Source organism: Miniopterus schreibersii (assembly GCF_964146895.1).
Source record: "Miniopterus schreibersii genome assembly, chromosome: 19".
Taxonomy (NCBI): domain Eukaryota; kingdom Metazoa; phylum Chordata; class Mammalia; order Chiroptera; family Miniopteridae; genus Miniopterus; species Miniopterus schreibersii.
Window position 1 is genome coordinate 33,803,513 of NC_138119.1, and position 24,626 is coordinate 33,828,138.

The following is a 24,626-nucleotide window of genomic DNA, read 5'->3' on the forward strand; positions in this document are numbered from 1 at the left end:
TCTTGGCAGAGGCGGGTGGGTTTGGTACAGTCCAGCATCTGTGTCAGGGACCCTGTGGTTCCCAAGCAGAGGCCTGAAAGGCTGAGGTCAGGGCCTCACAGGAGTGAGTATAAAGAATCCTTTGCTGACCAAACCAAATCAAATCAAATCCCAAACCAAACCAAACCAAACCAAACCAAACCAAACCAAACCAAACCACCAGGCACTGCAAATGATTGACACTGGTGGAAAATATGAAACAAACAGATTCTACAATATTAAAAAAATACATTCTACAAGCATATATCTCTTTTGAAATATGTAAGGGATAAGTGAGTTGTCTGATGTACTCCTCACATGAGGGCTTTGGACAGCCTCAGTTCATCAACTTTGGAAACCTGAAAGGGATCTGAACAGAAAGGGGGTTGCTTGTGAAGGCAGCATTCTTGGTGCTGACCCCTGGCCTCACCGAACCTCTGAGAGTGCCCTCGGCCCTGACCTCAGCAGCAGCTGAGTTGGACATGCTTTGCAGGAGAGGCCCGGGGCCAGCCCTCTGGACATGCAGGTTGATGATCTCCCCTTTCAGGGTCAGGCCAAGCACATCCAGATGGACTGAGGACCGCAATAGGAAGCACTTACAATGTAGAGAGAGAAAGGACTCTGACTTTGCACTTGTGTGGCAATAACACGGCTGTGGCTGCAGTGTCCAGTTCACTGCTTGAACCTGATGTGTGTGGGGATCACCTTCCCACACCTTTGCCTGGTCTTCTGCTAAGAGGGAGACTCAGTTTGTTCAGGTGCTCCTTGAGTTTCCTCAGAACCCTGATCAGGACAAAGGGCCCAGGGCTCCCTGACTGCTGGGTTTGGGAACTGGAGGACCCGGAGAATGGGCTGGGGCCCCATTGGCCTCCTGGGGAGCACTGGGGCTGCACGTGTGTGTGTGCTTGCGGGACGTCATCACTAGTAGAGGACCTCTTTGCAGTCACCAAGGGGATCTTTATGGGTCCTGCTTCTTTAACTCAGCCCTTTGGCTGGAACCTCACCACGCTGGGAGCATGTCACCTCGGCGTAGATGATAGAAATGACCTGTGGGAGAGCTGAGTTGAGGTGAGGAAGCAGATGTAAAGCAGGGGATGAGCAAAGGGCAGAGATCCGCTCACCGTTTCCCCCGAGGTTGGCTCCACAGGCTGTCTCCCTGTGAAGGGCACAGACCACCCCAGGGAGCACGGCTTCCCCTTTTACTCCTCAGGACCCCAACTCTCAATCTGCAAACAGACGGGCCTGGGAGTTAGGGGACCCGGGTCTACATCCAGGTAAACCACACAGTAGCTGTGTGACCTTAGGCCAGTCACGTGGCCTCTGAACCACAGCTTCCTCAACCCAAAAGGGGTAGTGGTGGCGATAACAACTACCTCACAAGGATTTTAGTGAGAACTGAGGGTGATGAACCTGTCAAAGGTACTTTAAAAACAACTACATTAAATACTTACTGTTACCAGGCAATCTTTTAGGTGTGAGGACTGTACTTACTGTATTAATCTCACATCAGTCCCGCAAAGCAGGGATTATCGATTCCTTCTCATATGGGGATGCGAAAAGCAAGGCTTGGAGGGTTATTACCTCTACAGTCACTTCCATAGGAAGTGGAACTGCAGGCAAATACGGAATCTTTGCAAATGTGAAACATTCTCTCAGGGATAAAAGACCCAGTGTCCCCTTTCCTATGTTTGTTGGAACCCAGTGACTCTCCTACTCTGGGTTTCAGATCCCTTCACCCGCACACCAGGGAAAGCAGCTGAGAGCGTGAGCTGGGAGCAGACTGCCCCCAGCCCAAACCATGCTTTCACCTTTGCTGCCCTAACAGGAATAAAAAAACCACATCTCCTTACTTGCCAATGAAAAGCATAGATTCTGGGGCTGGTTTATTTTTTCCTATCTATGTTTAGGTCCCACTGTTACTCTTCTCAGGAAGGACCCGTGGCCATCTGTCCTTCCCATTTGCCCTGGCAATATTTTGGGCAGTAACCAGTTGTGTCCTGGGGGAGCTGCCCCTGAGTCAAGGGATTCCTTGGCTGTCCACTTCCTCTAGCGTCCTTTATGGGAGGGAGCAGAAACCCTAGGCTGATTCAAACCCATTTTACAGACCAAGAATGGACATCTCAGAGCAGGTGAGATGTGAAAAAGCTCCGTTTCTGAACACCTATTACATACCAGGCGATCTTCAAGGTTTCCAAACCCAGGTTCTATTCCCACGAATTTACAATTCTCTCTCAAAGCAGGCATTATCTCCGCTTTATGGATTAGGCTCTGGGAGGTTAAGTAACTTGTCCAGTCACACAGTGAGTATATAGAGCCAGGTTTAGAGCTCAGCTCTGACTGACTCAGCAACCCGTGGTCTCCCCTCTCTCTGCTAGAGAGGGCGAGCTGCTCCCTGGCCCTGCCACCCTAACTCCGGGGCTCGTGGTCCTCTTGACTTCCTCTTACAGCTGAGAACACCGTTTCAACTTAGACTCTGGGGCAAAGACAAACTGTATCATTCTTTCCTTTGTTCCTCCACAGTGCTGAGAAAAGGGCACATTCCCTAGTTCGGATGGGAACAGTGGTGGTGGAGGTGATGCTGAGGTGGTGATGATGGTGGTCACAGTGGTGTTGATGGTGGGGAAGGAGGTGATGGTGGTGGTGGTGGTAATTATGATCATAGTAAATGGTAATGACGATCATAGTGGTAGGGACACCTCACCCTGGGCCCCAAACTTACCCTTTATATGAACAAGTATGTCTTTTGGCCCAAGATCACTCCCCTTCATTCTTCTTTGGGGTTGTATGCACCGCAGAGTAGACAAGACCTTCATCTCTTTCATTCTGGGAATGAACTGAAAAAAGGAATGAGGCTGAAGTAGGATCTGCCTGACTGTCCCACATCAAGATATAAGTAAGTGTCCTGGAGCTACTCAGGGCGGGAAGCCAGTCAGGGGGCCTCTCTTGGCAGCAGGAAGTGGTCACCAACGTGGAATATCCGTCTTGGCAGGAGGTGCCTGGCCCTTGCAGCAGATTCTAGCAGCTACTCCAGCCCAGCGCTGTTTAAACTAGAGGTTGGCAAATGTTTCCTATAAAAGGGGCAGTAAATATTTTAGGCTTTGCGGGCCAGAGTCACTGTTGCAACCACTCAGCTCTGTAGTGTAAAACCAGGCAGACACAAACAATATACAACTATATTTACAAAAATGCGCGTTGGCAGGGCTTGGCCCATGGCCACAGTTTGCCAACCTTAGTCTAACCACCCCCTGTCTTCTCTCCTGGAGGTGCCTCCCTTCTTGTTTCCCTCTCCCACCCCAACTTCACAGCACTTGCTTCTCAAGAGCCACCCATTTCCTTCCCCAGATGACTGATTCCTGAAACTCTGGCTCACAGGGCTCCCTTCATTTTCCTCCCCTTAAGAGACCCTTCCCTGACTTCATGGCAGTTCATGGTCCTGCTGGAATCCTTACCATTGGCATACAGTGGGTGCTGCTCTCCACCTGGGGCTGGGGGCAGAGTCAGGGGTGAAAGGAAATACAAAAGCGTAATTCACTGAATACCTTCAGAGAGTAGGCTGGACAGCGGAGACAGGCTAAGAGAAAAAATGTCAGTGGAGGCTGCTGGAGGGCTAAGGCTGGTTTATTTATAGGGGCTAACTCACAGGTCTGGACATGATTAATTTTTATGAGATATTTCCTTTGAAAAATACCCTAAAGGGTAGGATGGTTCCATGGGAATCACATACTGGTAAGCAGCAGAGTCAGAATGATGGGGAACACCCTTGCATGGAAAGGGCCCGGACCCACCAGTCAGGCTGCTTTTTAGAAGGAGGAGAAGCTAATAACTTTGGCTACACATTATGTGCCAGGCACTGGATTGGGGAGTTCAAATTCATGCAAAGCTCCTAATCCAATGACCAGTACATGGCTGGATGTCTAAAAAGCCTTTTTTTTCTAATTATTCAGTGCCTGTTAGTCTTCACAACCAACTTGCAAAGGTTAGTACTATTATCCCCATTTCATAGATGAGGCGACTGAGGCTCATGGAGGTGAATTCTCCAAGGTCAAACAGTAAGTGGTGGAAACAGAATTGTAATTCATTTGTATGCTTTTTCTTCACTAGCATGCTACCCCAGTGATAGCAGATACTTCCAGAACTTTCAACATTAGTGCCCAGTATAGAAACTTGGTCACATGCAGATGTTAGAACACCTGGTTCACGCTCAGTGCCCAAGAAATACTCATTAGCTCTAACTGGGTAGGGTCTGTGGAAATGGCTCCTCCTGAGAAATCAAGAGGGCATTTATGGAGACTCAGAGAGGCTCCTGATTATTAAAGATCCCTAATGCTCATGTGTCGGGGTTGTGTCTCTGAGTCTTCATTCAATAAAGAGCTCTGTGAATTTGATGGGAGTCTGTTTTATGGAAGTATAACAGGCAGTAAAATATACCCTTTTAAACAAAGAGGCCAGAACTTTCATACTTAGCTAAGTGCTACTCTGAAGTCGACCCCTTGCATGAGCACATTCTAGTTCTAGTGATACCATCATTCTAGTTCTAGGTCAAAGTGTTTTGAAAATTGCCTTCAAGGATATAACCTGTTGAGTATCTTTAGTGGTGACGCACTTTTGTTTGTTGAGGAATGGATATCCCATCTGGAAATGGCTAAGGGTCTTCCAGAGCTAGGTATGGAGAATAAAGCTGTTGATCTTGTGTAGCTATGAGATTGGGCCTGAGGGTGGTTTTATGAGCAGCAGTCTAAAGAAGGCTTTGTATCCCTGAGGTTCTGAGGTAAGAGGACACCACCAGGAGTCTTATTTTTGTGAGAGACAGGTTTCTAAATAACATGGAGCCCAGCCCAGCCAAGTACGGCTCAGTGGTTGAGCATCGACCTAGGATCCAGGAGATCAGGGTTCGATTCCTGGTCAGGGCACATGCCTGGGTTGCAGGCTTGATCCCCAGTTGGGGGCATGCAGGAGGCAGCTGATCAATGACTCTCTCATCATTGATGTTTCAACTCTCTCTCTCTATCTCTCTTCCTCTCTCTGAAATCAATAAAGATATGTTAAATAAATAAATAAATAAATAAATAAATAAATAAATAAATAACATGAGCCCAGGTGTTCCCTGTGGGGGTGGGGCTGGGTGGGGAGGCAGAACCTTCACATGAAGAGGGATGTCCTTTACTCTCAGTGAAAGACGTCTTCCTTTTGAGGCTCTTTTACAGTGACTGCTTCTCCACCATCTTCTCTGGGGCTGGTAAGGAGTCAGCTGTGCTATGTTGCTTTGCCTTTAGTGAGTGAATAGAAATCCCACGTCAGGTTGGCAGCTGGAAGGAGGCTTTATTATAGATGTAGGGGTGGTAGAATTCACAGATCTTCGGGCCATAGCCCCATCTCCAGCTGCCTTTCCATCTAACTCTGGACCTGCCTCATCTTTCTCTTACTACCCAGGTCTACCTTAAAGCAAGTCCAGCCTACATGGAAACTAGGCTCAAGACTAGAAGGAAGGGAAGCGAGGATGGGAGGTTGGATAGACACAAAGTGCTAAATTAAAAAGAGGAGAGGAAGTTGGAGGCTGGCCCAAGCCCTAACTGAGGTGCTTGGTGAGGTGGGGGACTGGTCTAGGGCTGGGGAGAGACCCTTTCAGGCATCCTGGCTGATGGTCAGGAAGGAATACTTGGACTGCGTGACTGGGTGGCATTCCTAAAGAGTAGTCTGGTCTAGCTCCTGGAGAACTCACCACAAATTCCTTAATAGAGGGAGCTGCAAGCTTGAATAAGTAAATCTAAGTCTGAGGTCTATGAGAGCAATTACTTTTGCCTGTGACAAGTGAAAAATAAGAATGTTGCCCCTAGAGACGAGTAAGTGAGCAAATTTGAAACCGTAGGCAGATTTGAAGGCCTAGAAATAAACTGGCACCAAATAGCTTTGGCATTGGTAGCCATTCCCTTAAATGTGGCCTGATGTGAACAAGAGTTAGAGTTGGAATAAACATGGAGCCACCCAAGGTGATTTAAAGCCAACATTGGTGCTTAATTATCATGAACAGGAAGAAGAGAGTCTCTAGAATATAAAAATCCATAGATTACCTGAAATGCCATTTATCTAATTGTTTTCCCTCTTTTCCTCTAAAGAATCCTCTACATTTGAATTTTAACCAAACTGTTTTTTTCAATGACTCTGATGGGAGGAATCAGAGACTGAATAATAGGAGAAGGGGTCTCTAGGGGAACTTTCCCTGTCACCTGCTTAGCCTAGACTGGCATCCAGAAAGGACAGAGACACTTCAAATGAGCTCCTGTCCCCAGACCCTGGTGACTTGCTGTCCAGGGCACTGCAAGACTTGGAGGTGCGACTGCAGAACCACTGTCTGTAGTCAAGACAGCGGCCAACTGAGCATCCAGGCCTGGGAGGTGCAGTTAGCTATAGGCTGAGGATGAGGCAACACGGTGATGAGGTGGCCAAGAGCTAAGTTACACAACAGAGCCCCGGACAATGGAGGCAGCAGCCCCAATAAACTGCAGTAGTCAGGCCACCGCAGGAGGGTGAGGAAGGTTTGGCTCCTGGCCCACTGACAAAGTGCATCAAAACCAAGCCGACCAGGACAGTGAACAGTCTAGGAACCATTTTCTGTTAGAGGCATTGGGAGATATTTATTTGAGAAAGGTGAGACAGAATAGGGACACATAGTAATCTTCAAATACTTGATGGACTAAGTTTAAAAGAAGGGAGAGGCTTATTCTGAGTTACTCGATGGGGCTGAAGTGGGACAAATTCATGGAAATGAGAGAGATAAGGAAGGCAGATTTCAGCTCAACGTAAAGAACTACCTCACGGTTGAGCTCTACTACCGTGGAACATGCTGCTTTGCAACTCTGGCTCCCACATTCCTGGAGGGGGTTTGGTTATATGGAAGTCCCGTGACATTTGTCATGGATGCCGGGTGTGTGTGTATGCATGTGTGTATTGGGGTGTGTGTGTGTTCCAGTACTGGCTTTGGATTTAGCTTAGAAAAAAATCCATGTTTAGTGTATATGCCACATGTCAGCATGTTCAATGTCAGGGCCCTTGGCTTCTTGAACCCTTGATAGCCAATCATAGCAAGAGGCACCATTTACTGTGTGACTATGCCCTGCCAGGAATTTTAAATGAATTTTATTTTCCAGCTGTACCTGATTAGAATCCAGCTATATCCAGATTAGAGGTAGTGAAGTAGAAAGCATGGGGTTTGACATCAAATAGACTTGAGTTTGCACCTCTGTTTTGCTCCTGTTAGCAGGGTAATTCTAGGCAAGTTTCCTAACCTTTTTAAACTTCAGTTTAAACTCAACTGTTTAAAAGGAATATTAAAAAAGCCTCTGCTCTATAAGGCTCTGAAAGGTTAGGTAAGATAATGTATGCACTACCAAGCAGGCATTCAAGCCCCCCCCCCCCGCCCCGTCTTTCTGTTGACATCTGAGAGCAAGTAGCAGCTGTGCACTTATGGTAACTCTTCCTACAAATCTAGTTAGGGGGTCCCGTCTCCTGCTGTTTCTCTGAGGTCCTGAGCAGGAGGTGTGACCCAGCCATGCCTGGGTTCTCCATTACGTGTCCACTAGTGAGCCAGCCATCGACTCTCTCCCTCTTCTCTTCCTTTGCTCTCTCCCTTCCAGATCCTGGCCTCCAAGCTGGGAAGCTCTTGGACTTGATCTAGCCTAGTGTAAGGCTTGTACCAAGGTAGCAGTTTTCCTTTGGGAAACTTTCTTCTGGATATATTCAGGCACTAGGCAATCCTATCCCTGCTCGTAGTGTGAGCATAAACCTCCTTTGTCCAAATGGCCATTCACAGAGCTCACAGGGTGGAACAGGTAATTTTTTTGCAGGGGTCAAAGTCCCACAAACCCTGTCCCGGAAGAGAGAGATTGTATTTAGGGTTTACTTTTCTGGTCCAGTGGAAGCAAATAAACAGGCAAGCAAACAAAAAACTAGGACCAAGTTTAAAACAAAGTAAGTAAACTCAGAAAATATACGCAAAGCAAAATATATGGCAAGACTTGATCCTTTTAAATGTAGCAGGTTCACAGAGGCTGAGCTGAGCTGAGCCTGGGGGAGCCCAGGGATCCTTCTTGCCTGCAGTCGTCTACCCAGGACATCAATGGTCTGGGTGACTGGCCCTAGGGCAGTTGGATCAATGAGAGAGATACGGATGAGGGAGAATGAATTTAATCCTTCAAACCAGCCCCAAAGACCGGTCAGACCAGAAATAGATTATCCCTCCCCAACCACACACACACACACACACACACACACACACACACACACACACACACGATGCAGGTAGAAGAGAAACAGTCAATTTGAAAAGGGCTTTGGAAACTCAGAGCATAAGCCTCTTGACCAGTCATTACTGACTGGTTCTAAAGAAATGCTGAGGCTTCATAAAAATATACCTCCTTGTAAAACCACACCTGCGGAGCAGAATGAATGGAGCTGCTTTTCCCCACCTCCCTGATCTCTTTCCCCTCCAACCAGTAGCCTCCTTTCCTTCTATAACAGCATTTTCCCTTCTTCCCTTTTGAGACAGCCCTCATGAGTATTTTAACCTGATTTCACAGGGTAAACATGTTGTTGGACCTCAGAATGTGATTTTCTTCCCTCCCTAATTTAGTTTCTATACACCGAAGGGCTGCCTTCCAAGGACCTGGAAGAGTAGACAGGAAACATCCGAGAGTACCCCACATCCCATCACCATCTCTTTCAAGCTCCGGACATAAACCCACATGAGCTGGGAGAGGTGAAAGCAGAACTTTGTGCCTCAGGCATGACCTACAGTCTTTGGTGCCAGAAGGGGATGCTGACGCCCAGTGAGCTCCTGAGGAACCGTCAGCCACCCAGAGCAGCAGGGGCCTCGCCTGGTGTGGAGCAGGAGCAGGTCAGGCTGAAGGCAGAGGTGAAGTTGGGTGTGTGGTCAGGGGTGCGTGGGTGACCCCTCTGAGGTGGGTAGTGTTACTGACTAAGAGCCTAAATAGAGGAAGTGGGGCAGAAGCTTTACAAACTCAAATGGGTATTACCTCCTTGGTTGAAGGAGCGTTATTTGAATGAATTTTTGGCGGTGAAGCATAGAGTCAGGTTAACTCACTAGTAAGCCCTTTTGGACACTCTGTGGCTTTTAGGTGTTAGCGAGATTGGCTCTCTGAGCACCTTGGGGATGAAGGTGACCCTAGGGGAGTGGGGCTTCTGCCAGGTTAGGAATCTTCCAGGACCTAGGTCGACCCTGAACCAAGAAGAGGGATCAAAACCTCGTAATACTAATACTCTAAAGAAGACAAGGGCCGGAAAGGAAGTGGGGAGGACAGGAGAGTGGGATTTTCTTCCAGAAGGAATTTAAAGCCCAGGGTCATTATTCAGGGTTAGCTGCAGGGGATTAGCTGTGAGGGATGGTGGCTGTTGAGATGGGAAGAATCAGTCCCTCTTCTGAGGCAAGAAGAGAGAGCTGCGTGGCTGGGGCTATGGGGCAGCACCTGGCATAGGGACAGAGGGGTGGGCTCCAGAGCCACCCACCTGAGCTTACGCCCTCTCTCTGGACACGGATCTGCTGAGAGCTTGGCTAAGCTCCTAACCTCTCTGCACCTAAGGGTCTTTATCTCTAATGTGGATAAATGATTACATCTGCACCAGGCGGTCGTTATAGAGGTTACTTGAGATAAAAACATGCTGTCTGGTAGAATTTCCTGCGATGGTGCAATGTTCTCTGGGCTGTTCAGCAGCTACTAGCCACATGTAGCTATCAAGCACTTGAATCAGCCAGTGAGACTGAGGAACTAAAATTTTAATTGTCGTTCATTTTACTTACTTTAAAGAGCAATGTGTGCCTAGTGGTTCCCTTATTGGATACTGCAGGCCTTGGCAATGCCTGGCAAGCAGAAAGTGCCTGGTGAACGACAGCCGGAGGGATGAGGAAGAGTGGGAAGCCTTGAGCCGCCAGAGCCTTCCTCCCAACCTTAGCTTTTACCAGCAAGTCCCAGGGAGGCGAAGTGATCTGGGCAAAGGTTCTCAACCCCAAAGCCTGCTGGGATCGGAGCCACATCCCTACCGGAACTGGGGGCCCAAGGAAAGACCTGAGGCCATTTCTCTGGGTTAGGTCCGAAAGAAAGGACAAACTGGGAAACCTGTCAAAAGCTTAGAACTTAGGACAGAAGCTGGAAAGACCAGGAGTCTGAGAACATGGAGCCAGGTGGGGAATGAAGCTGAGGGCCTGGCCTGCAGGGGACAGGAGATGCTATGGGGTATCTGCTCACCTCCTCTATTCCTCTCCCTCCTTTCTAGAAAACAACCGGAGAGAGCTAGAAAGAGCCGGTGCGACCCCTTGTGGCTAATGGACAACAATTGCCCTAAGGAGGGACTCTAAATGTGTACTGAAGTGTCATTCTCGATCTCCCTACTCACCCACCCATCAGGCTTTTTTTTTCTTTTCAGTTCTTTCTCAAGGCTGAGCCCATCCCTGCCTCTGGGAGCTCAGGAAGAGGTAGGCATATACTCAATATAGTCTTTGCACTTCTTAAAACATTTTTTTGTACCTCCATTATTGTAATTTATCACACTCTATTGCATATTTTATTGTTTTTCTCTACTTCTAGTCTGTGATCTCCTCAAAGGCAGAGGCCAAATTGAATTAATTTTTGTGTCTCCAGGCCTAGCCCCATATGAGCTCCAAGACACACCAAAGTATAATGTTAGGAGCTCTGGAGTCAGAAAGATCTGGATTCTAATCCCAGGTCTGCTGCTTACTAGGTGGAGGACCCGGGCAGTGGCTTAATCTCACCAGTCTCAGGTTTTAAATTTGTAACATGGTAATAACAGCATCTGATTTCTAGTATCATGGGGAGGATTACCCTTTTGCACACACAACATCTTGAATACTCACCCCTCCACCTGAAATTGGATTCTACCCTTGTATCTTCTTAGGAGCCTTCTACTGCTACCAACGCTACACTAACCTTTCCCCCTTTGAATTCAGTCACACCATCTCAGCCGGGCCTTTCTCATAGGTGCTTCTGAAAGATGCTCCAGTCTCTTTCATCTGAAAACCAAACCAAACCATGCCAGCAAGCCACCCTCTCTGGACTCCACACTCACTGCGAGCGAGCCCCATTCCCAGACAATCTACCTGAGCGGGGTCCACAGTGGCCCTCACCAGTCGGTGTTCTGAGACACACTGTTGTGCTCAAATGGTTATAAGATGCTGACCTTAGCCCTCAGGGCAGCTGGGTGGGGGACACTTGAAGCTGGAAGCAGCCTTGCTTAAATACCCAGTGTTCCACTCAAATATAATTTTCTATTTGAGCCACAAAGTGAAAGGGTTTGGGAACATCAGTGTTTGTTCTCTGACCCCGTCTCCACTTGGCCCCTCTCTCCCGTGCCTCAACCCACTCCAGCCTGGCTTTAGCCTCGCCCTTCACGCACGTCCCCAGCACATTCACCCAGTGGACAGATTTGGTCTGCATTCTGTTTGATTGTGACTGCTGATCGCTCCTCGCTTCCTTAAACACCCTGCACTAGGTAGGGCACCTCTCCTGGTATCCCTGCCCGCTCGCTGCAGGTTCAGCTGCCCTCCTCTAGCGGCTTTGAAGTTCCTTAGACCCTGATCCCAGGGCCCTTTCTCTTTTCACTTACTCTATAGTCTCTCGCTAAATATTCTCATCTGCACCCATGATTTAAATGATCACCTCTAATGCAGCGAGTCCCACATTTGTCTTTTTAGCACAGACCGTACTGGGTGTTGGGGTCTCAGAGGCTCCTTAAACTTAATATGTCACGACTGAACCCAGCCTTTGCCTGCCTCCCAACCTGGGCCTCTTCTGGTGTCTCCTCCTGTGTTAGTCAGCAGCGCCCCTCACCAGCCTGATTTCATGATTCTGATGTGCCCCAAAGTGCAAATTATCCCAGCAAAATGCTCCCATTAATAAGACCCTTTTTGATCACAGGTATCGTGTGCCAGGGTGCTTCATATTCCGTCGTATGTGGCTACTCTCTTCCACCAGGCTTGGTTGGGGGGCATACATCCTATCTTAACATTTCGCACATCCACCTGCCATGAATTCCCACAGAACTTCAAGCTTCCCGAGGGCGTGGCCGAGCTCGGCTTGTTCTTTGCTGCACCTGCTCAACAAATATGTGCGGAGGAGACTGAGAGGAAGCCGAGCCCTCACCCCCTGTACTGGGATAGCTGCTGAACTGTAGTCTCATCTGCCTCCTTGAGGCCCTCTCACCCTCCCATTTTCTTATTTACGAATGAATGGATTTTAGGGCGAATATCCCCACCTAAAAGTGCTCAGTTGACTCTGAGTTAGTCTAGGATCCGAATAATTCAGCACCTTTCTGCCTTCCTCGGTGGTACTGGGAGATTGCCTTTGGACAGTACCTTGGAGGGCCTGCCATTTAACCTATGGCATTCCTTTGAATCACAGCTCCAAGCCCCATCTCTGTTTCCTTACTTTTGATCTTATACATATTGATTACTTTCTTTCTTGCATGTATCACCCTATGTAGCACGTTCACATTTTTGTTGTTGTGGTTCAGACAGGACATCCTTGACGAGAGGCCGGTGGTCACCAAAGCAGCCTTAGAAATTCTCCATGGAAGAGGCTGGAAAGGAATGGAGCTGCATTCTTCCCTGGAGATAGAGAAAGAAAAGCACAAACTATTAAAGTGATAAATTGGATTTTTGGGGGTTCTCTGTTTACCGCTGTCCAGCACAACCTGTTTCATGCATTTATACTGAACACATAAAACAGGGCAGCTTTCATTTCCTTCAGTTTGCTTATTTTCGCTTCCAGTTCCCTGGGGGAGGAACCCGGGTGAAAATGGAAAGACCGTAAAGCTCGTGCACTTAGAGGAGGTGGCTGCAGGGTTTAGCACACGGCCTGGCGGTCGGATGCCCCCGAGCAAAAGGAAACGAAGCAGCAGTGAGACGCCAGAGGAAGGGCCAGAGAAAGGGCGCGGCCGGAATGGGGCAGGCCTGGGGCCGAGCCCGGGCAGCCACCTCTCCGTTCCTCCCGGGCGGGTCTCAGCCCTGCTCCCCTTCCCAGGGTGCCTCCTGCCTCCAGCCCTCCACGCCCCCCCCCCCAGCTTCTCCTCCTGGCTGCTCTCACCTGACCGGCCCTGCACAGACACCGTCCAAAGCTCGCCCCTGCCTCTGCCCCTGCCCCTGCCCCTGCCCCTGCCCCTGCCCCTGCCCCTGCCCCCCTGCCCCTGCCCCTGCCCCTGCCCCTGCCCCTGCCCCTGCCCCTGCCCCTGCCCCTGCCCCTCTGCCCCTGCCCCTGCCCCTGCCCCTGCCCCTGCCCCTGCCCCTCTGCCCCTGCCCCTGCCCCTGCCCCTCTGCCCCTGCCCCTCTGCCCCTGCCCCTGCCCCTGCCCCTCTGCCCCTGCCCCTGCCCCTGCCCCTGCCCCTGCCCCTCTGCCCCTGCCCCTGCCCCTGCCCCTGCCCCTGCCCCTCTGCCCCTGCCCCTCTGCCCCTGCCCCTGCCCCTGCCCCTGCCCCTGCCCCTGCCCCTCTGCCCCTGCCCCTGCCCCTGCCCCTGCCCCTCTGCCCCTGCCCCTCTGCCCCTGCCCCTGCCCCTGCCCCTGCCCCTGCCCCTGCCCCTCTGCCCCTGCCCCTGCCCCTCTGCCCCTGCCCCTCTGCCCCTGCCCCTGCCCCTGCCCCTGCCCCTGCCCCTCTGCCCCTGCCCCTCTGCCCCTGCCCCTGCCCCTGCCCCTCTGCCCCTGCCCCTGCCCCTCTGCCCCTGCCTCTGCCCCTGCCCCTGCCCCTGCCCCTCTGCCCCTGCCCCTGCCCCTGCCCCTGCCCCTGCCTCTGCCCCTGCCCCTGCCTCACTCACCCCTTTCAGCTTCCAGCCCATGTTTCTCCTCCTTTTACTGCCGAGCTTCTCAGGAGTCGCCCACAGCCACCGTTTCTTCTGCACCCCGCCCCCCCAGTCTCAGATGCTGTCCTCAGCCCCCCCTAGTCTCAGATGCTGTCCTCAGCCCCCCCCAGTCTCAGATGCTGTCCTCGGCCCCCCCCAGTCTCAGATGCTGTCCTCAGCCCCCCCAGTCTCAGATGCTGTCCTCAGCCCCCCCTAGTCTCAGATGCTGTCCTCGGCCCCCCCCAGTCTCAGATGCTGTCCTCAGCCCCCCCCAGTCTCAGATGCTGTCCTCGGCCCCCCCCCAGTCTCAGATGCTGTCCTCAGCCCCCCCCCCCAGTCTCAGATGCTGTCCTCGGCCCCCCCCCCCCCAGTCTCAGATGCTGTCCTCGGCCCCCCCCCCAGTCTCAGATGCTGTCCTCGGCCCCCCCCCCCAGTCTCAGATGCTGTCCTCAGCCCCCCCCCCCCACACCACTGAAGCGCTTCTGTCAAGGCTCAAGGGCTCCCGCGTGTCGCTCGCCCCAGCAGACCACCCTGTGCCCTGCACAGCAGCTTCTTCAGCAGCTGAAGGCTGCCTCCGGCTTGAAGCGCTTTCCCCCTCGACATCCATCACGTCCCCTCTCCGCATTCTCCTCCCGCCTCCTCGCCACTCCGCCTTGGTCTGTTTGCGGGATCCTCCTCGACACCCACACCGAATGTTGGGGTCCTTAGAGTTCAGTCCTGGGCTCCCTGCCCTCCCCTCCCCTCCTCTCCCCTCCTTTTCTGTCTCTTCACCGTTTACACTGTCTCCCTATCCCACGTGTAGTGACCTCAAGTTTATGTCCCCTGACCTGACTCAACCTTCAGGTGGATTTTGGACCTGAAAGCACAACCGCAGACTCTCTTCCACTTGGGTGGTGTGCAAACACCTCCAACCTAACACATCCGTGAAACCCTTCACCCTCTCCTTGCTGGGAAGAGACAACCCCTCCCTGCCCTTTCCACTGTCCCCGCCTCCTCCCCGTCACTGATCCCCCCACCACTTCCTCAGCTAGAGACTTCAGAGTCATCCCTCACAGCTCATCTACCGGCTCCTCTCCAGAATATCTCTCCAATCCACTCTGTCTCCCCATCTTACTACCCCATTGTAGTGGAGCCCCCCAATATCTTCATCTACATTACTGGACAAGCCTCTTTATTAATTTCTTGGCCTCTGGCCCCCCACCCCCGTCCACGATGCATTTCACACACAGAAGAAAGAAGTGACCTACCCAAATATAAACAAAACCCAATGTAAATACTCCTCTGCTTAAATCCCCCAGCATCTCTATTGCACTAGAATAAAACGCACTCCTTTTTACAAAGCCCGGCAGGCTAGGCTCTGTCTTCCCCTCAGCCTCATCTGAGGCCACCCCTTTTCCAACCATGAACTGGGTGATCCTTCAGCTCTGCTGACAACCTCAGCTCCTCCCTCCTCAGGGCCTTCAAGGCTCTGCCCCTATTCACCACCTGGCCCTGCACTGTGTGTGTGTGTGTGTGTGTGTGTGTGTGTGTGTGTGTGTGTGTGTGCATAAAATATTAAACACTCAGAAAAGTATAACAGAGCATAAGAAACATCTGGGTACCCAATGATTAGGTCTATTTAATTCTAAAATGTCACATGATTCAGATTTTTGTTTTTCTTTAAGAAATGAAGTCACACAGAATCAGCTGAAGCACGGCACCCCCTCCCCCATGCTTTCCTAATTCTATTTTCCTCCCTCTCTTCCTAGAAAAAACCTTTGAATTTGGGATTTATCAGTCCCATATGGTTTTGTTTTTCCCCCCAAATTTTTAATGTGTCTTTATTGATTTCAGAGAGAGGGAGAGGGAGAGACAGAAACATCAATGATGAGGGTCACTGATCGGCTGCCTCCTGCACGCCCCCTGTTGAGGATCAAGCCTGAAGCCCGGGCATGTGCCCTGACCAGGAATGAACCGTGATCTCCTGGATCTTAGCTGGATGCTCAACCATTGAACCATGCAAGGCGGGCCCCATGATGTTTTTATACTTTCATTACATATGTGTGTATCCATCAAAAATATAGTATTGTTTGGCATATTTAAATTTCATATAAATGGTATTTTATTTGGGAGGATTCTGCAACTCACCCTGCTCCTCAGCACGGTTTGTAAGTTGAATCCATATGAACACATGTGGCTGTGACTGTCACTTCCACGGGGGTGAAGCATTTCATTGGATACATATGACTAACTTTATTTGTTCTCATAGTGATAGATAATGGTCCCATTTTTTATTTTTGGCCATTAAACACACTGCTGCAAGGAACATTTATATACATCTCCTTGGGCACATATCTCCTTGCTGTTGGCCCACTGGCCAGGTAGGCAGTCATTGTTGAGAAAGGGACCCCAGAGATGCCTTTAGGGCAGGTTCCATCCCCTGGGTCACTGGGACATGTCGTCTTAACCCTCTTCTCACCCAACTCTTTTTAAAATTTGAAAGTAATACAAAACAAAAACATCCCCATCTTGAACTAAAACTAAAAAGCACCCAGCTTGGTAAAACAAACATCTACATGATTAGCATCAGAATTTACAATGGTAACATTTTAACATATATATTTGCTTCAGATGTGTGTTTTTTGTTTTTTTTTTAAATGTATTTTTATTGATTTCAGAGAGAGGAAAGGAGAAGGAGAGAGAGAAATAGAAACACCAATGATGAGAGAGTCATTGATCAGCTGCAGCCCGCAACCCGGGCATGTGCCCTGACCGGGAATCGAACCCTGATCGCCTGGATCCTAGGTTGATGCTTTAACCACTGAGCCACGCCCGGCCGGGCCAGATGTATTTTTTTTAAGAAATAAAACAGTCCGCTCTTTCCAGCCAGCATCAGGCCATGAAACCTGGGGCAAGTGACAGCCCCACCACAAGAAGCAGAAATATGAGCTGGGACGCTCTGCTGCCAACACTAAGATTGGCTCGCACCACGTACACATGGTCTGCGTGTGGGGACGCAACAAGAAGTGCCACGCCTTGAGGCTGGACGTGGGCGACTTCTCCTGGGGCCCGGGGTGTCGTACGTGCAAAACAAAGATTATTGATGTCTGCAATGCATCCAACAACACACTGGTCCATCCAGAGGCCCTAGCAAAGAACTGCCTCATGCTCAACAGCACATGATACCCACAGTGGTTCAAGTCCCGCTAGGCACTGCCTCCGGGCCGCAAGAAGGGGGCCAAGCTGATGCCTGAGGAGGTAGAGATTTTAAACAAAAATGATCAAAGAAATACCCAAATCAGCAGCCTCCTGGAGGAGCAGTTGCAGCAGGGCTAGCTTCTTGCATGCATTGCTCCAGGACCAGGCCAGTGTGGCTGAGCAGATGGTTATGTGCTCAAGGGTAAGTGCTGGAGTTCTAGCTGAGGAACATCAAGGCCCAGAAAGGCAAATAAGCCCTGGTTCCTCCTACCTTAGCTCATGTAATAAAGATGTTCACTCTAGAAAAAAAAAGAAGAAATGAAACGTTCCAGTTACCCTGGGACTTCTCCCTATTTTTTCACCAACTTCCGTGGGTGTGTGTGTGTGTATCCAACCTGATGTACATACAGTCATATCTTACTCTTATTGTTGTTTTACTTTGCATTTCCCTAATTCCTTTTGTTCCCATCCTGTTGACTTCCTTTGTGGTTTGTGGGTTCCAGGTTATCAAATGAGCAGAAGTGGGTTGGGGGTGGGTGGAGGTCACTTTCAAGCTGCCGAGGGTGTAGTCTGACTCCTGCGTGGGCCTGGAGCTCTCCACGCATTCCTGGCCTCCTTCCCTTCCTAAACGGTTTTGAGCACACTTGCCAGGCCAGATCCAGTACCCTCAGGACTGAAACAAAGTATGGAGACACAGGGTCACCCTCCCTGCCCAGCCTCACCTGAGCTCTGAAGGCTCTGTGAGGAGCAGCAGAGGGCTCCCTGGGTGCCCATGCTGGTATGCTATTCTCTAGGTCTTGGGTTGGAGAGTGCCAGTCAGGAAAGCCTTGGGTCAGGGTGCTCTGGCATTTCCAGCTGCATCAACTCCTATGAGGACCATGGGTGTTCCCATGGTGGGGGCTGTCTTTGGAGTCCTGGCATTGCCCCTTCCTGGCACACACCGTGCCCTCCACTTACAGAAGAATATGCCACCTGGTCTGTTTGGCTCCTCTGTACTTGACAAACCGATGACTATTTGGAGAAAAGACAAGTTTGAAGGTAAGGGGATGACAGACATAATGGCAAAGAGGGATGGGGAATGGGGTGCAACTGAAAGAGAAAGTTTGAACTCACAGGGCATCCCTTGGCCTTGGGAAAATACGGAGAAATACCACGGTGCTGGACTGAACTGAGCACCAGGGGTCACTGCCCCTGCAGACTATGAATCAGGTCAGCTGGGATATGGCAACAGCCCATGATTCAAAATGTGACGCCGGGGAATCATCCAGAGCAGTGGGCATGCAGGAGGCATGCCAGTTGCCATTTGAAAGACACACTTCTAGCACATGGGAATGACACTTACCTGAGATCCTTTCCCACTTGAAAAGCATTAAAAAGTCATAATCTGCAAGTCCAGAGGGTGAGCAGTCTGACTTACCAACCCCTTTACTTTCTTTTGCAAAGCATTAAAGTCATTAACTTCCAGCAAGCAAGGAAAGCAGCTCCTGTCTTCTGAAAAGTCTTACTAATCAGCAGCGACAAGACCTTGTCTTTTTGGCAGCGCTAAATCATAAAGCGCCACACTGCTGCTAAGCTATGGGGCCATCCTGTCAGAGTGTAAGTTAAGAAAAATGGGACCTCCTGGCATGCCCGCTGCTCAGAAGCCTGTGATAGCTCCACACTCTTGATCAGCTATGATCTTAACCCTGTGGTATGAATTTCTGCTGCCCTTTCACCATCTTAATCAACTGTGTGTTTTCTACTATCCACTGGATGACATTTTACCCCATCGTCATCTATGCACTCTGCTCTTCATATCTTCCCCTTCCCCTTGCTGGCCCCCTCCATTCATCTTGCCCACCTCTTCCCAAGCCTCCCTGTGTGGACTCTGCACCTGATATATAATAGTAGTACTTTTAGTAGCACCCAACATTTGCACATCCCTTAGGCTATCCAACCACACCCTCCACATCTGATTGAAAGTTCAGCTGTTTGAATTTTACCAGACACACTCTTCTTATCTCTTTAGCCACTCCAGCATTGCTTCAGTACTTATGTGCTGCATCTTTGTTAATCGTATGTGCCCATCTTTGTCTGCACACTTACAGGTGTGTGCGGGTGCCATGTCTCCCCCCTAAGTTTATTCTTTTCTTCCCATCTCTGCATCTGTGTGCAGACACTCAGGTAGGTGACAGCATGTGACATGTTAGTTGCAAATATTTATCAAGCACCTATGTGCCAGACATTGTGCTAGGTGCCACCTGCATGGGCCTAGTACTTAGACTCTAGTAGGAAAGAGAGACATTCAGCAGCTAAATGAATCATTGTAGGTGAGCAAAGAGCCGGGAAGTAGAATGACAGATGCTTTGGGAATATATGTCTATGGGGTGGTTGGAGACCTTTCCCCCAGGAAATAATGTTAAACTGACACCTATGGGGGTAGGAATTGGGAACTAGGCAGAGTTGGGGAACAAATCATCCTGGCAAAGGGGACAGCAAGTGCCCAGACTGTTGAGTGGGGACAGCACAAGCATTTGGTTATGTGCCAAAAACAGTGCCCAAACCTGACACATTTAGAAGGTCTTTGGGACTGTCTCTTGACCAGCTCCTTTGCTCTTGGAATATCCTGCCTGATAAGAGCGTCTTTGTACCTGGGAGCTTGGCCAGGCCAATAGTCTGTGCTAATGCGGGTGTGTGGTGAATGCCTATTTTTGTATGCACAGGTTCCTTTGGGCCCTGCTCTATCAGCCTGACCTCCATGGAGACTGAGTGGCTAAGGGCAGTCATGCAGGTGCTGCATGCCTGTGACTGGACCCAACAAAAACCCCGGGCACCAAGGCCTAGGTGAACTTCGTGGTTGGCGATATTTCTTGTGTTGTTACACACGCTGTTGGCAGAAGGAAGCACTGTCCACACAATCCACTAGGGGAGGAGAACTGGGAGCTCATGCCTGGTGCCTCCTGGGCTCTCCCTCTCCTACATGCCTTTCTCTTTTGCTGATTTTAATGTGTATCCTTTCACTGCAACAAACCATAATTGAGGGTATAACAGCTTTTCTGTGAGTTTTTCTAGCAAATCATCAAACCTGGGTGGTCCTGGGGACCTCAACACAGGCAGAACAGAGAGAATAGAGGCTATGGGGGAGGGGAAAGCATGAGGTGAGGGATGAGATGGAGGAAGGGATTGGACTCTTCAGGGCTTTATAGGTCATGGTCAAGAATGACTTAGCTCTGTCTGTGGGCTTGATCCCATGTGGTTACTTTATTAATTCTACTCCATGGCCCTAGGTTGCACCCAGCCCCAACTAGATCTCACAAAAGGTACCTACAGAAACTATATGCAAATCAGTAAATTTTCTTGGAGTGGGGTTGGAGGAGCCCAACGGCACCATAAAACCTACTGAAGGAGGTGAGCAATGTCACCTGGGGTGATGTCTACACCAACTACTTCCATATGGCCCACCTTGGGTTTGGAGCAGAGTCACTATCAGTATATGTTGGTAAAGAAACAATGGTGCTTGTTATAAAAGCTAGGGGAAAACAATCCCAGAACTGTTTGCCATACACATACTGAAAATTCAGAGGTGTCCTCACCAATCTGTTTCATTACCAAATGTCCACGGCAACAGAGTAAGTGAAGTTTTTGAGTGGTTGAAGCAATTTATTGGCACACAGGCCTGAGTTATCAAGGTTGAAAATAAGTCATCAACTTCAGGCATGGACGTGCACCAAAGTGTTTCTCAAATTTCTGCTTGCTTGGACAAACATGCTGCCTTCTCCAGAGTATGCCTTGAATCCGTAACAGCCAGAGAAAATTTAAAGTAATGGAAGGAGTGCTTATGTAACTCATTTTTAAATCAACAGGGACTATGCTTTAGATGGTGCAGGAAGCTGGAGGCAGAAGCCTGTGCGGGTTGATAACCATGCTGCAGCCCGGTCTTGCAAGTCGGAGCATCACGGCCGGAGCCCGGGCGGCAGCCTGGGGGAGCTGTGCAATCACACAGCTCTACTGACAGCTTGCGAGCCCAGTGCTGTGATTCTGGGGAACACAGATGCTGTTATATATTTCCAATGACAACAACGTCTCTTCTCTCTGCTCCTAAGACAGAAGGCAGTTTAGTCCAACTCAAGTCTGAATCCTTTTCTAGCTATGTGACCCTGGGCATGCTGCTCAACTCTCTGGGCCGCAGTTCACTCATCTGTTCATTATAATAAGATCTGACCCATAGGGTTCTTTTGAAGACTAAATGAGACAATGTCCATAAAGTAGTTGGGATAGTGCCTGGCATGCATTTAGGGCTCAAATAACAACAACAAAAACAGAAGGATATTAAGGTTTTTAATAAATCATGAGACATAAAAAGATACTTTGAGGGCTCAATGCTAATCACATGTGCCTTAAGACTGTCATGCTGGGTAAGGATGACCACATGTGCTGAGTTAGACAACAGTGGCCGTCACAGAGTGGCCCGATGAGTCAGCTTTGCTATTTTGGACTAAATGCTTGGGCTGCACTTGGCTTCAGTTAGGTGGAGGTTGCTCTCTGGCCTCCTGAGATGAAGAGAGTGGACATTGGAGGCTGTGCTGATGAGATGACCCTTGAAGCTAAGCTTTGATCATGAAGATGGACTTTCCCGTGTAACTGGAACCAGGCGCAGGCCTTGGCAAGCATGGTGGGAGGAGCATGAGGGTGCAGTTATCACTTGGGTTTGATGCCTGCTCCTTCACACAAGTGTGAGGCACTGGGCAAGTTAGTCATCTCTCTAAACCTCAGTTCCCTCATCTATAAAAAAGAAAAAGATGTCTGATTTTCAGAATGGCTGTAAGGATAATGATGTAACACAATGCATGTAAACACTAGACTGTAGGTGCTTCATAAATATGACAATTATAATCGTACAAGTAAGCAAAGTATAGTCACAACAAAGTGTGAAATGTATTAGTGGTAACTGATACTGGTTTGTGACAAAGCAATCCTGTGACTAAATTAGTTTCCTTCTTAGAAAGAGTGGCAAGATACATACCGGTTAGACTTGAGGCTGGACAAATGAGTGCCGTTCATTCTGGGAAATAGTTTATGGTTTGGATCAAGTCCCTGCCCCAAGTGACATGCTCACCCTTGCCCTGGGAAGATGTGGCCTGGGAGGCAGTTGTGGGACCTAGAACCCAGAGCCGGAGGAGAGCTGTAGGTGAAGCAGAGGTGGGAGAGCCAGGCCAGCGAGGAATGGTTTCAAGGGAGAGTCTGGCGGGTGCTCCTCCTGTCCTGACTCCAGTGGCTTCTGCATCAGAACAGTTTTCTGGGAGAGGAACCCAAGAGGTGATGGTGCAGAACCCAGATGATATGGAGGGATGCTTCTCACAGGGACAAGTTTCCCTTTAGCAGAGAACTTGGATCACATGCCAGAGAATAACATGAATAAACTGTAAAAACATGGGGGCGGGAGTCAGCATTACTGCAGCTGTGCCCACCAGCAACTCACTGAGAATAAAGCACCGCTAAGTGTAGGAAGTTAATAGTGACTAACGCCGTCCCACCGTCCCGGGAACCCAGCCTGGGAAGAGGCGGGGACTGGGGCTGAGTGGTAGACATTGCTCAAAAGGTTAACAGTGTGTGTGGGTGTTTAGTTTGGCCCCTTCTTCCCCATCAAGGTGTGTGCGTGCACAGGAGAAATTCCCAAGTTTGTTCCCATCTGTACTCCTGCAGGAAACAAAGCCTATGGCCGCATCTGGTGCTTGCTGATCTGATGCAGCGGTTGTCACATGTGTCCTCTCAGGGGACATCTGGCAATGTCTGGAGACATATTTGTTGCCACTTTCTTGGGGGGTGGCATTCCACTGGAATCTGGTGGGTAGAGATCAGGGATGCGGGAACACCCTACAGTGCACGGGACAACCCCCAACAAAGAAGTATCCAGCCCAAACACCCACAGTGCTGACCCTGAGAAGCCCTAGTCAGAGCAGGGCAGAATGGGGAAGGCTCATGGCTGGGCTGTGATCCCTCTTGGTGGTCCTATACAGAAGGGGGGTGAGCAGAAGGCAAAACATTTGGGGGTGGGAATGAGCCCAAAGGGAACCTCAGACTAACCTCCCAAGGTAGATGGAAGGATAGGAGAGTTTTTTATTCCCAGTCAACTCTTACTTAAAAATCAATTTCCTTAAGCACATAATTATATGTTTATTTCCCTGAGGAACTCTTGAGGCAGAGGAGACCTGCTTAAAATATGGGGATGGAGGCTGCATGTAGGGCTTTAATGACGGAGGCTAAGGAAGAAGGCAGGTCAGAATCCTCTCCTGCAGTGCAGAAGATATGGGGAGGGTGGAGCAAGGTAGGAACAGAGGACAGAAAGTGTGAGGATCTGCTGTAGGACCTCAGCAGGTCAGGATCAGAGCAGACGTGAACTCGGGTGCAGTGGCAAGCCTCCCACCTGTCTTCACGTCCTGATAATGGAGGGAAGGCATGCAGGAAGTGGGCAATTTTACACCCTTCCTGCCTTTACGTGGTATCTTCCTTTGGAAGATACTCTGGTTTGCATTAGGAAACAGAATGAGCCATGCTGTTGAGGGAGGGGCAGGTGAGAGTAGGCAGGGTGGAGGAAATTTTGATAAGAGGCATGTAAGGGTTTCAGTGCATCCTCTCTACATACTATTTCCCACTCCTCTGTTGCAGCATGAATGCCTGGAATTGTGGGTTCTCGTCTTTGGGAGATATCTTCACCGTGGTAGGCTAGGTGGGGACCAAGTGATTACTCAGATTTGACACACAGAGGAAAGGTGCGTGTCTGTGTATCTTACAGCCTCTCTCTTGCCCCTAGATTGGCAAGACTCTGGCTAATATGCCTTTTGTGTAAGAGAGGACTGGGTGGGGGTTGAGTTGGGTGGGCAGCAGTGGAAGGGAGAAAGATGTAGTGAGGAGCTGGCGGCTTCGGCCTGGCTCTGGCTTAGGTTACAAGAGGTTAGGGGGGCTCTTGTTTCCTTCCTCTGTGTTTCCACTGAATCTGGAATGCATGTCTGCCATAGTCCCCATTACATGTGGTTGGACTCTGCGCACCTCCTTTAGGAGGCTGGGAGTCATCTTTCAGGTGGGTACCCTCTGCATCTAACAAAGCCTGGTACACACACACATTCAGCACAAATTTCATGATGAATTTCTACCTTATCCAGCATGGCCTGCCACAGCAGAAGAGAGGACAGGACTTCAGGTAGAAGTTATAGCAAAAAGAGTCTATTTGACTAGTCTATTCCATTTAGCCTATCTCTCAAAGCTGAAAGTGTGGTGGTGGTGCTGGCAGAATGGAATCTAATGGGGAAGTGAAAGTAACGTCTGAGAAACATGGCCATGATCTGCACGTTAAATGAATCCTTCATTTAATCATGGAACATCCTCTCTGCGTAACTGCCCAGACTAGCTCAGTTCCAGCATTCCTTGGCCTGGGGTTGTGGGGCAGCAGAATGGGCTGAAGGCCACGGGTGAGCTGAGCACCCTGAGGCTGGTGAGATGAGCACAACATCCAGGCCTCCTCTGTCCTGAGAGGGCCAAGGGAATGACACACGAGGGGCACGTGGGCCTAGACAGAGGGGCTGCATCCATATGGGCCTCCT